The sequence below is a fragment of the Taudactylus pleione genome, unplaced genomic scaffold (genome assembly GCF_031769625.1).
Source record: "Taudactylus pleione unplaced genomic scaffold, aTauple2 ptg000612l, whole genome shotgun sequence".
Classification (NCBI taxonomy): domain Eukaryota; kingdom Metazoa; phylum Chordata; class Amphibia; order Anura; family Myobatrachidae; genus Taudactylus; species Taudactylus pleione.
The window spans coordinates 1,857,596-1,870,079 of record NW_028285014.1 but is presented as its reverse complement, the minus strand read 5'-3'; the positions used below and the strand labels follow the sequence as shown (position 1 = coordinate 1,870,079).

Below are 12,484 nucleotides of genomic sequence, written 5' to 3'. Positions count from 1 at the left end.
ATGTTGTTGAAGCTAAACGGTGAAACAATTTAAACATGCTTTGGATAGGCATAAGAATATCCTTAAGAGAAATGTAAGGAGCAAATACGGTTGAAGTTGCCTAAAGGATACATGAAAAGGAGCAGACTACATGGGCCAAGTGGTTCTTATCTGCCATCAAATTCTGTTTCTATGTAATACATTATTTCAATAGCCAATTTCTATATGAACTGAACTTTAGAATTTTAAAACTAATCATAGTGTCTTTATCATTTAAGAATAATTTAATTAATTTAACTCTAATGTAATTTGATCTTGATTGGAATGCAGGTGGGAAAATCGATCAATTCTTAGGTCTTTAACAGTTTCTATGCCCTTTAATTCATTCAATCATTGTGCTTCATATTGCTGAGAACTAAATGGGATCAAGATATCAATGTCTGGGAGAGGAAAGATTGAAAGACTGTGGATGTCCTGAGCATACTTCTCAATGTCGGTCATTTTGAGTGTAAAACATAACCAAAGAGTAAGAAAATATTGTCAGAAGTGGGATTTGAACCCACGCCTCTTTACAGAGACCAGAATTCCCATTAACTTGAAGAGTAGAATCTTGAGTCTGGCGCCTTAGACCACTCGGCCATCCTGACAAGCACATCAGTATATCCGAACCTGCTTCCTGTTAGGGTTTATCATTTTACTATTTATATTTTTGATTGTGATTTTGACAAATAATTTGGACTTGTTGAAAAAGGGGTCATTAAATCAAGATCTTAGATTTATGCATTTCCTCTAAAAGCTGTTTCTTAAATAACATTATTTAGGAAAAATGGCTCAAGCTAAAGTGTTATCCTTCAAAATTACTGTTGCCACCCTTTACTAAGGTCTTCAGCCTAGCAGAACAGATTAGTTTGTCTTAGGAGAAAATTGTATATCATGTTATATGTAAAGTCTAAGAGCCTTAAAATACTTTCGATGCCAATTATTCTTGTGTTTTATGTTTAGATTACTGAATACTAAAAGAATGATGTGCAAACAATATTTATTCTTCAAAGGAAGAGATGTACAAGAACATGAGGACATGCACTGAAACTGAAGGGAGGTAGACTTAGAGGAAATTTGAAGAAAAATTACTTCACAGAAAGGGTAATTGATAAATAGAAAAGCCTCCCATCCGATGTTGTTGAAGCTAAATGGTGAAACAATTTAAATACGCTTGGGATAGGCATAAGAATATCCTTAAAAGAAATGTAAGGAGCAAATAGGGTTGAAGTTGCCTAAAGGATACATGAAAAGTAGCAGACTACGTGGGCCAAGTGGTTCTTATCTGCCATCAAATTCTGTTTCTATGTAAAACATTATTTCAACCGCCAATTTCTACATGAACTGAACTTTAGAATTTTAAAACTAATCATAGTGTCTTTATCATTTAAGAATACTTTAATTAATTTAAGTCTAATGTAATTTGATCTTGATTGGAATGTAGATGGGAAAATCGATCAATTCTTAGGTCTTTAACAGTTTCTATGCCCTTTAATTCATTCAATCATTGTGCTTCATATTGCTTAGAAATAAATGGGATCAAGATATCAATGTCTGGGAGAGGAAAGATTGAAAGACTGTGGATGTCCTGAGCATACTTCTCAATGTCGGTCATTTTGAGTGTAAAACATAACCAAAGAGCAAGAAAATATTGTCAGAAGTGGGATTTGAACCCACGCCTCTTTACAGAGACCAGAATTCCCATTAACTGGAAGAGTAGAATCTTGAGTCTGGCGCCTTAGACCACTCGGCCATCCTGACAAGCACATCAGTATATCCGAACCTGCTTCCTGTTAGGGTTTATCATTTTACTATTTCTATTTTTGATTGTGATTTTGACAAATAATTTGGACTTGTTGAAAAAGGGGTCATTAAATCAAGATCTTAGATTTATGCATTTCCTCTAAAAGCTGTTTCTTAAATAACATTATTTAGGAAAAATGGCTCAAGCTAAAGTGTTATCCTTCAAAATTACTGTTGCCACCCTTTACTAAGGTCTTCAGCCTAGCAGAACAGATTAGTTTGTCTTAGGAGAAAATTGTATATCATGTTATATGTAAAGTCTAAGAGCCTTAAAATACTTTCGATGCCAATTATTCTTGTGTTTTATGTTTAGATTACTGAATACTAAAAGAATGTTGTGCAAACAATACTTATTCTTCAAAGGAAGAGATGTACAAGAACACGAGGACATGCACTGAAACTGGAGGGAGGTAGACTTAGAGGAAATTTGATGAAAAATTACTTCACAGAAAGGGTAGTTGATAAATAGAAAAGCCTCCCATCCAATGTTGTTGAAGCTAAACGGTGAAACAATTTAAACACGCTTTGGATAGGCATAAGAATATCCTTAAGAGAAATGTAAGGAGCAAATAGGGTTGAAGTAGCCTAAAGGATACATGAAAAGGAGCAGACTACATGGGCCAAGTGGTTCTTATCTGCCATCAAATTCTGTTTCTATGTAATACATTATTTCAATAGCCAATTTCTACATGAACTGAACTTTAGAATTTTAAAACTAATCATAGTGTCTTTATCATTTATGAATAATTTAATTAATTTAACTCTAATGTAATTTGATCTTGATTGGAATGTAGATGGGAAAATCGATCAATTCTTAGGTCTTTAAAAGTTTCTATGCCCTTTAATTCATTCAATCATTGTGCTTCATATTGCTTAGAAATAAATGGGATCAAGATATCAATGTCTGGGAGAGGAAAGATTGAAAGACTGTGGATGTCCTGAGCATACTTCTCAATGTCAGTCATTTTGAGTGTAAAACATAACCAAAGAGCAAAAATATATTGTCAGAAGTGGGATTTGAACCTATGCCTCTTTACAGAGACCAGGATTCCCATTAACTGGAAGAGTAGAATCTTGAGTCTGGTGTCTTAGACCACTCGGCCATCCTGACAAGCACATCAGTATGTCCAAACCTGCTTCCTGTTAGGGTTTATCATTTTACTATTTATATTTTTGATTGTGATTTTGACAAATAATTTGGCCTTGTTGAAAAAGGGGTCATTAAATCAAGATCTTAGATTAATGAATTTCCTCTAAAAGCTGTTTCTTAAATAACATTATTTAGGAAAAATGGCTCAAGCTAAAGTGTTATCCTTCAAAATTACTGTTGCCACCGTTTACTAAGGTCTTCATCCTAGCAGAACAGATTAGTTTGTCTTAGAAGTAAATTGTATATCACGTTATATGTAAAGTCTAAGAGCCTTAAAATACTTTCGATGCCAATTATTCTTGTGTTTTATGTTTAGATTACTGAATACTAAAAGAATGCTGTGCAAACAATACTTATTCTTCAAAGGAAGAGATGTACAAGAACACGAGGACATGCACTGAAACTGGAGGGAGGTAGACTTAGAGGAAATTTGAAGAAAAATTACTTCACAGAAAGGGTAGTTGATAAATAGAAAAGCCTCCCATCCGATGTTGTTTAAGCTAAATGGTGAAACAATTTAAACACGCTTGGGAAAGGCATAAGAATATCTTTAAGAGAAATGTAAGGAGCAAATAGGATTGAAGTTGCCTAAAAGATACATGAAAAGGAGCAGACTACATGGGCCAAGTGGTTCTTATCTGCCATCAAATTCTTTTTCTATGTAATACATTATTTCAATAGCCAATTTCTATATGAACTGAACTTTAGAATTTTAAAACTAATCATAGTGTCTTTATCATTTAAGAATAATTTAATTAATTTAACTCTAATGTAATTTGATCTTGATTGGAATGCAGATGGGAAAATCGATCAATTCTTAGGTCTTTAAAAGTTTCTATGCCCTTTAATTCATTCAATCATTGTGCTTCATATTGCTGAGAAATAAATGGGATCAAGATATCAATGTCTGGTAGAGGAAAGATTGAAAGACTGTGGATGTCCTGAGCATGCTTCTCAATGTCGGTCATTTTGAGTGTAAAACATAACCAAAGAGTAAGAAAAAATTGTCAGAAGTGGGATTTGAACCCACGCCTCTTTACAGAGACAAGAATTCCCATTAACTGGAAGAGTAGAATCTTGAGTCTGGCGCCTTAGACCACTCGGCCATCCTGACAAGCACATCAGTATATCCGAACCTGCTTCCTGTTAGGGTTTATCATTTTACTATTTATATTTTTGATTGTGATTTTGACAAATAATTTGGACTTGTTGAAAAAGGGGTCATTAAATCAAGATCTTAGATTTATGCATTTCCTCTAAAAGCTGTTTCTTAAATAACATTATTTAGGAAAAATGGCTCAAGCTAAAGTGTTATCCTTCAAAATTACTGTTGCCACCCTTTACTAAGGTCTTCATCCTAGCAGAACAGATTAGTTTGTCTTAGAAGAAAATTGTATATCATGTTATATGTAAAGTCTAAGAGCCTTAAAATACTTTCGATGCCAATTATTCTTGTGTTTTATGTTTAGATTACTGAATACTAAAAGAATGTTGTGCAAACAATATTTATTCTTCAAAGGAAGAGATGTACAAGAACATGAGGACATGCACTGAAACTGAAGGGAGGTAGACTTAGAGGAAATTTGAAGAAAAATTACTTCACAGAAAGGGTAATTGATAAATAGAAAAGCCTCCCATCCGATGTTGTTGAAGCTAAATGGTGAAACAATTTAAATACGCTTGGGATAGGCATAAGAATATCCTTAAAAGAAATGTAAGGAGCAAATAGGGTTGAAGTTGCCTAAAGGATACATGAAAAGGAGCAGACTACGTGGGCCAAGTGGTTCTTATCTGCCATCAAATTCTGTTTCTATGTAAAACATTATTTCAACCACCAATTTCTACATGAACTGAACTTTAGAATTTTAAAACTAATCATAGTGTCTTTATCATTTAAGAATAATTTAATTAATTTAAGTCTAATGTAATTTGATCTTGATTGGAATGTAGATGGGAAAATCGATCAATTCTTAGGTCTTTAAAAGTTTCTATGCCCTTTAATTCATTCAATCATTGTGCTTCATATTGCTTAGAAATAAATGGGATCAAGATATCAATGTCTGGGAGAGGAAAGATTGAAAGACTGTGGATGTCCTGAGCATACTTCTCAATGTCAGTCATTTTGAGTGTAAAACATAACCAAAGAGCAAAAATATATTGTCAGAAGTGGGATTTGAACCTATGCCTCTTTACAGAGACCAGAATTCCCATTAACTGGAAGAGTAGAATCTTGAGTCTGGTGTCTTGGACCACTCGGCCATCCTGACAAACACATCAGTATGTCCAAACCTGCTTCCTGTTAGGGTTTATCATTTTACTATTTATATTTTTGATTGTGATTTTGACAAATAATTTGGCCTTGTTGAAAAAGGGGTCATTAAATCAAGATCTTAGATTAATGCATTTCCTCTAAAAGCTGTTTCTTAAATAACATTATTTAGGAAAAATGGCTCAAGCTAAAGTGTTATCCTTCAAAATTACTGTTGCCACCCTTTACTAAGGTCTTCATCCAAGCAGAACAGATTAGTTTGTCTTAGAAGTAAATTGTATATCACGTTATATGTAAAGTCTAAGAGCCTTAAAATACTTTCGATGCCAATTATTCTTGTGTTTTATGTTTAGATTACTGAATACTAAAAGAATGATGTGCAAACAATATTTATTCTTCAAAGGAAGAGATGTACAAGAACATGAGGACATGCACTGAAACTGAAGGGAGGTAGACTTAGAGGAAATTTGAAGAAAAATTACTTCACAGAAAGGGTAATTGATAAATAGAAAAGCCTCCCATCCGATGTTGTTGAAGCTAAATGGTGAAACAATTTAAATACGCTTGGGATAGGCATAAGAATATCCTTAAAAGAAATGTAAGGAGCAAATAGGGTTGAAGTTGCCTAAAGGATACATGAAAAGTAGCAGACTACGTGGGCCAAGTGGTTCTTATCTGCCATCAAATTCTGTTTCTATGTAAAACATTATTTCAACCGCCAATTTCTACATGAACTGAACTTTAGAATTTTAAAACTAATCATAGTGTCTTTATCATTTAAGAATACTTTAATTAATTTAAGTCTAATGTAATTTGATCTTGATTGGAATGTAGATGGGAAAATCGATCAATTCTTAGGTCTTTAACAGTTTCTATGCCCTTTAATTCATTCAATCATTGTGCTTCATATTGCTTAGAAATAAATGGGATCAAGATATCAATGTCTGGGAGAGGAAAGATTGAAAGACTGTGGATGTCCTGAGCATACTTCTCAATGTCGGTCATTTTGAGTGTAAAACATAACCAAAGAGCAAGAAAATATTGTCAGAAGTGGGATTTGAACCCACGCCTCTTTACAGAGACCAGAATTCCCATTAACTGGAAGAGTAGAATCTTGAGTCTGGCGCCTTAGACCACTCGGCCATCCTGACAAGCACATCAGTATATCCGAACCTGCTTCCTGTTAGGGTTTATCATTTTACTATTTCTATTTTTGATTGTGATTTTGACAAATAATTTGGACTTGTTGAAAAAGGGGTCATTAAATCAAGATCTTAGATTTATGCATTTCCTCTAAAAGCTGTTTCTTAAATAACATTATTTAGGAAAAATGGCTCAAGCTAAAGTGTTATCCTTCAAAATTACTGTTGCCACCCTTTACTAAGGTCTTCAGCCTAGCAGAACAGATTAGTTTGTCTTAGGAGAAAATTGTATATCATGTTATATGTAAAGTCTAAGAGCCTTAAAATACTTTCGATGCCAATTATTCTTGTGTTTTATGTTTAGATTACTGAATACTAAAAGAATGTTGTGCAAACAATACTTATTCTTCAAAGGAAGAGATGTACAAGAACACGAGGACATGCACTGAAACTGGAGGGAGGTAGACTTAGAGGAAATTTGATGAAAAATTACTTCACAGAAAGGGTAGTTGATAAATAGAAAAGCCTCCCATCCAATGTTGTTGAAGCTAAACGGTGAAACAATTTAAACACGCTTTGGATAGGCATAAGAATATCCTTAAGAGAAATGTAAGGAGCAAATAGGGTTGAAGTAGCCTAAAGGATACATGAAAAGGAGCAGACTACATGGGCCAAGTGGTTCTTATCTGCCATCAAATTCTGTTTCTATGTAATACATTATTTCAATAGCCAATTTCTACATGAACTGAACTTTAGAATTTTAAAACTAATCATAGTGTCTTTATCATTTATGAATAATTTAATTAATTTAACTCTAATGTAATTTGATCTTGATTGGAATGTAGATGGGAAAATCGATCAATTCTTAGGTCTTTAAAAGTTTCTATGCCCTTTAATTCATTCAATCATTGTGCTTCATATTGCTTAGAAATAAATGGGATCAAGATATCAATGTCTGGGAGAGGAAAGATTGAAAGACTGTGGATGTCCTGAGCATACTTCTCAATGTCAGTCATTTTGAGTGTAAAACATAACCAAAGAGCAAAAATATATTGTCAGAAGTGGGATTTGAACCTATGCCTCTTTACAGAGACCAAGATTCCCATTAACTGGAAGAGTAGAATCTTGAGTCTGGTGTATTAGACCACTCGGCCATCCTGACAAGCACATCAGTATGTCCAAACCTGCTTCCTGTTAGGGTTTATCATTTTACTATTTATATTTTTGATTGTGATTTTGACAAATAATTTGGCCTTGTTGAAAAAGGGGTCATTAAATCAAGATCTTAGATTAATGAATTTCCTCTAAAAGCTGTTTCTTAAATAACATTATTTAGGAAAAATGGCTCAAGCTAAAGTGTTATCCTTCAAAATTACTGTTGCCACCGTTTACTAAGGTCTTCATCCTAGCAGAACAGATTAGTTTGTCTTAGAAGTAAATTGTATATCACGTTATATGTAAAGTCTAAGAGCCTTAAAATACTTTCGATGCCAATTATTCTTGTGTTTTATGTTTAGATTACTGAATACTAAAAGAATGCTGTGCAAACAATACTTATTCTTCAAAGGAAGAGATGTACAAGAACACGAGGACATGCACTGAAACTGGAGGGAGGTAGACTTAGAGGAAATTTGAAGAAAAATTACTTCACAGAAAGGGTAGTTGATAAATAGAAAAGCCTCCCATCCGATGTTGTTTAAGCTAAATGGTGAAACAATTTAAACACGCTTGGGAAAGGCATAAGAATATCTTTAAGAGAAATGTAAGGAGCAAATAGGATTGAAGTTGCCTAAAAGATACATGAAAAGGAGCAGACTACATGGGCCAAGTGGTTCTTATCTGCCATCAAATTCTTTTTCTATGTAATACATTATTTCAATAGCCAATTTCTATATGAACTGAACTTTAGAATTTTAAAACTAATCATAGTGTCTTTATCATTTAAGAATAATTTAATTAATTTAACTCTAATGTAATTTGATCTTGATTGGAATGCAGATGGGAAAATCGATCAATTCTTAGGTCTTTAAAAGTTTCTATGCCCTTTAATTCATTCAATCATTGTGCTTCATATTGCTGAGAAATAAATGGGATCAAGATATCAATGTCTGGTAGAGGAAAGATTGAAAGACTGTGGATGTCCTGAGCATGCTTCTCAATGTCGGTCATTTTGAGTGTAAAACATAACCAAAGAGTAAGAAAAAATTGTCAGAAGTGGGATTTGAACCCAAGCCTCTTTACAGAGACAAGAATTCCCATTAACTGGAAGAGTAGAATCTTGAGTCTGGCGCCTTAGACCACTCGGCCATCCTGACAAGCACATCAGTATATCCGAACCTGCTTCCTGTTAGGGTTTATCATTTTACTATTTATATTTTTGATTGTGATTTTGACAAATAATTTGGACTTGTTGAAAAAGGGGTCATTAAATCAAGATCTTAGATTTATGCATTTCCTCTAAAAGCTGTTTCTTAAATAACATTATTTAGGAAAAATGGCTCAAGCTAAAGTGTTATCCTTCAAAATTACTGTTGCCACCCTTTACTAAGGTCTTCATCCTAGCAGAACAGATTAGTTTGTCTTAGAAGAAAATTGTATATCATGTTATATGTAAAGTCTAAGAGCCTTAAAATACTTTCGATGCCAATTATTCTTGTGTTTTATGTTTAGATTACTGAATACTAAAAGAATGTTGTGCAAACAATATTTATTCTTCAAAGGAAGAGATGTACAAGAACATGAGGACATGCACTGAAACTGAAGGGAGGTAGACTTAGAGGAAATTTGAAGAAAAATTACTTCACAGAAAGGGTAATTGATAAATAGAAAAGCCTCCCATCCGATGTTGTTGAAGCTAAATGGTGAAACAATTTAAATACGCTTGGGATAGGCATAAGAATATCCTTAAAAGAAATGTAAGGAGCAAATAGGGTTGAAGTTGCCTAAAGGATACATGAAAAGGAGCAGACTACGTGGGCCAAGTGGTTCTTATCTGCCATCAAATTCTGTTTCTATGTAAAACATTATTTCAACCGCCAATTTCTACATGAACTGAACTTTAGAATTTTAAAACTAATCATAGTGTCTTTATCATTTAAGAATAATTTAATTAATTTAAGTCTAATGTAATTTGATCTTGATTGGAATGTAGATGGGAAAATCGATCAATTCTTAGGTCTTTAAAAGTTTCTATGCCCTTTAATTCATTCAATCATTGTGCTTCATATTGCTTAGAAATAAATGGGATCAAGATATCAATGTCTGGGAGAGGAAAGATTGAAAGACTGTGGATGTCCTGAGCATACTTCTCAATGTCAGTCATTTTGAGTGTAAAACATAACCAAAGAGCAAAAATATATTGCCAGAAGTGGGATTTGAACCTATGCCTCTTTACAGAGACCAGAATTCCCATTAACTGGAAGAGTAGAATCTTGAGTCTGGTGTCTTGGACCACTCGGCCATCCTGACAAGCACATCAGTATGTCCAAACCTGCTTCCTGTTAGGGTTTATCATTTTACTATTTATATTTTTGATTGTGATTTTGACAAATAATTTGGCCTTGTTGAAAAAGGGGTCATTAAATCAAGATCTTAGATTAATGCATTTCCTCTAAAAGCTGTTTCTTAAATAACATTATTTAGGAAAAATGGCTCAAGCTAAAGTGTTATCCTTCAAAATTACTGTTGCCACCCTTTACTAAGGTCTTCATCCAAGCAGAACAGATTAGTTTGTCTTAGAAGTAAATTGTATATCACGTTATATGTAAAGTCTAAGAGCCTTAAAATACTTTCGATGCCAATTATTCTTGTGTTTTATGTTTAGATAACTGAATACTAAAAGAATGTTGTGCAAACAATACTTATTCTTCAAAGGAAGAGATGTACAAGAACACGAGGACATGCACTGAAACTGGAGGGAGGTAGACTTAGAGGAAATTTGAAGAAAAATTACTTCACAGAAAGGGTAGTTGATAAATAGAAAAGCCTCCCATCCAATGTTGTTGAAGCTAAACGGTGAAACAATTTAAACATGCTTTGGATAGGCATAAGAATATCCTTAAGAGAAATGTAAGGAGCAAATACGGTTGAAGTTGCCTAAAGGATACATGAAAAGGAGCAGACTACATGGGCCAAGTGGTTCTTATCTGCCATCAAATTCTGTTTCTATGTAATACATTATTTCAATAGCCAATTTCTATATGAACTGAACTTTAGAATTTTAAAACTAATCATAGTGTCTTTATCATTTAAGAATAATTTAATTAATTTAACTCTAATGTAATTTGATCTTGATTGGAATGCAGGTGGGAAAATCGATCAATTCTTAGGTCTTTAACAGTTTCTATGCCCTTTAATTCATTCAATCATTGTGCTTCATATTGCTGAGATCTAAATGGGATCAAGATATCAATGTCTGGGAGAGGAAAGATTGAAAGACTGTGGATGTCCTGAGCATACTTCTCAATGTCGGTCATTTTGAGTGTAAAACATAACCAAAGAGTAAGAAAATATTGTGAGAAGTGGGATTTGAACCCACGCCTCTTTACAGACACCAGAATTCCCATTAACTTGAAGAGTAGAATCTTGAGTCTGGCGCCTTAGACCACTCGGCCATCCTGACAAGCACATCAGTATATCCGAACCTGCTTCCTGTTAGGGTTTATCATTTTACTATTTATATTTTTGATTGTGATTTTGACAAATAATTTGGACTTGTTGAAAAAGGGGTCATTAAATCAAGATCTTAGATTTATGCATTTCCTCTAAAAGCTGTTTCTTAAATAACATTATTTAGGAAAAATGGCTCAAGCTAAAGTGTTATCCTTCAAAATTACTGTTGCCACCCTTTACTAAGGTCTTCAGCCTAGCAGAACAGATTAGTTTGTCTTAGGAGAAAATTGTATATCATGTTATATGTAAAGTCTAAGAGCCTTAAAATACTTTCGATGCCAATTATTCTTGTGTTTTATGTTTAGATTACTGAATACTAAAAGAATGATGTGCAAACAATACTTATTCTTCAAAGGAAGAGATGTACAAGAACATGAGGACATGCACTGAAACTGAAGGGAGGTAGACTTAGAGGAAATTTGAAGAAAAATTACTTCACAGAAAGGGTAGTTGATAAATAGAAAAGCCTCCCATCCAATGTTGTTGAAGCTAAACGGTGAAACAATTTAAACACGCTTTGGATAGGCATAAGAATATCCTTAAGAGAAATGTAAGGAGCAAATAGGGTTGAAGTTGCCTAAAGGATACATGAAAAGGAGCAGACTACATGGGCCAAGTGGTTCTTATCTGCCATCAAATTCTGTTTCTATGTAATACATTATTTCAATAGCCAATTTCTACATGAACTGAACTTTAGAATTTTAAAACTAATCATAGTGTCTTTATCATTTATGAATAATTTAATTAATTTAACTCTAATGTAATTTGATCTTGATTGGAATGTAGATGGGAAAATCGATCAATTCTTAGGTCTTTAAAAGTTTCTATGCCCTTTAATTCATTCAGTCATTGTGCTTCATATTGCTTAGAAATAAATGGGATCAAGATATCAATGTCTGGGAGAGGAAAGATTGAAAGACTGTGGATGTCCTGAGCATACTTCTCAATGTCAGTCATTTTGAGTGTAAAACATAACCAAAGAGCAAAAATATATTGTCAGAAGTGGGATTTGAACCTATGCCTCTTTACAGAGACCAGGATTCCCATTAACTGGAAGAGTAGAATCTTGAGTCTGGTGTCTTAGACCACTCGGCCATCCTGACAAGCACATCAGTATGTCCAAACCTGCTTCCTGTTAGGGTTTTTCATTTTACTATTTATATTTTTGATTGTGATTTTGACAAATAATTTGGCCTTGTTGAAAAAGGGGTCATTAAATCAAGATCTTAGATTAATGAATTTCCTCTAAAAGCTGTTTCTTAAATAACATTATTTAGGAAAAATGGCTCAAGCTAAAGTGTTATCCTTCAAAATTACTGTTGCCACCGTTTACTAAGGTCTTCATCCTAGCAGAACAGATTAGTTTGTCTTAGAAGTAAATTGTATATCACGTTATATGTAAAGTCTAAGAGCCTTAAAATACTTTCGATG

At 33.6% G+C, this 12,484-nt stretch overlaps 4 non-coding genes across 4 annotated transcripts; all 4 read right to left on the bottom strand.

Annotated features, from left to right (window-relative positions):
- Positions 1-517: 517 nt before the first annotated feature.
- Positions 518-626, bottom strand: TRNAL-CAA (transfer RNA leucine (anticodon CAA)). Its single transcript has 2 exons — positions 589-626; positions 518-563 (listed from the first exon to the last, which is right to left on the bottom strand). It is a non-coding gene; the product is annotated as a tRNA-Leu (tRNA).
- Positions 627-1,670: 1,044 nt separating this feature from the next.
- On the bottom strand, positions 1,671-1,779 carry TRNAL-CAA (transfer RNA leucine (anticodon CAA)). Its single transcript has 2 exons — positions 1,742-1,779; positions 1,671-1,716 (listed from the first exon to the last, which is right to left on the bottom strand). It is a non-coding gene; the product is annotated as a tRNA-Leu (tRNA).
- A 2,197-nt stretch (positions 1,780-3,976) lies between these two features.
- Positions 3,977-4,085, bottom strand: TRNAL-CAA (transfer RNA leucine (anticodon CAA)). The gene is made up of 2 exons: positions 4,048-4,085; positions 3,977-4,022 (listed from the first exon to the last, which is right to left on the bottom strand). It is a non-coding gene; the product is annotated as a tRNA-Leu (tRNA).
- A 2,197-nt stretch (positions 4,086-6,282) lies between these two features.
- On the bottom strand, positions 6,283-6,391 carry TRNAL-CAA (transfer RNA leucine (anticodon CAA)). Its single transcript has 2 exons — positions 6,354-6,391; positions 6,283-6,328 (listed from the first exon to the last, which is right to left on the bottom strand). It is a non-coding gene; the product is annotated as a tRNA-Leu (tRNA).
- Positions 6,392-12,484: the final 6,093 nt, after the last annotated feature.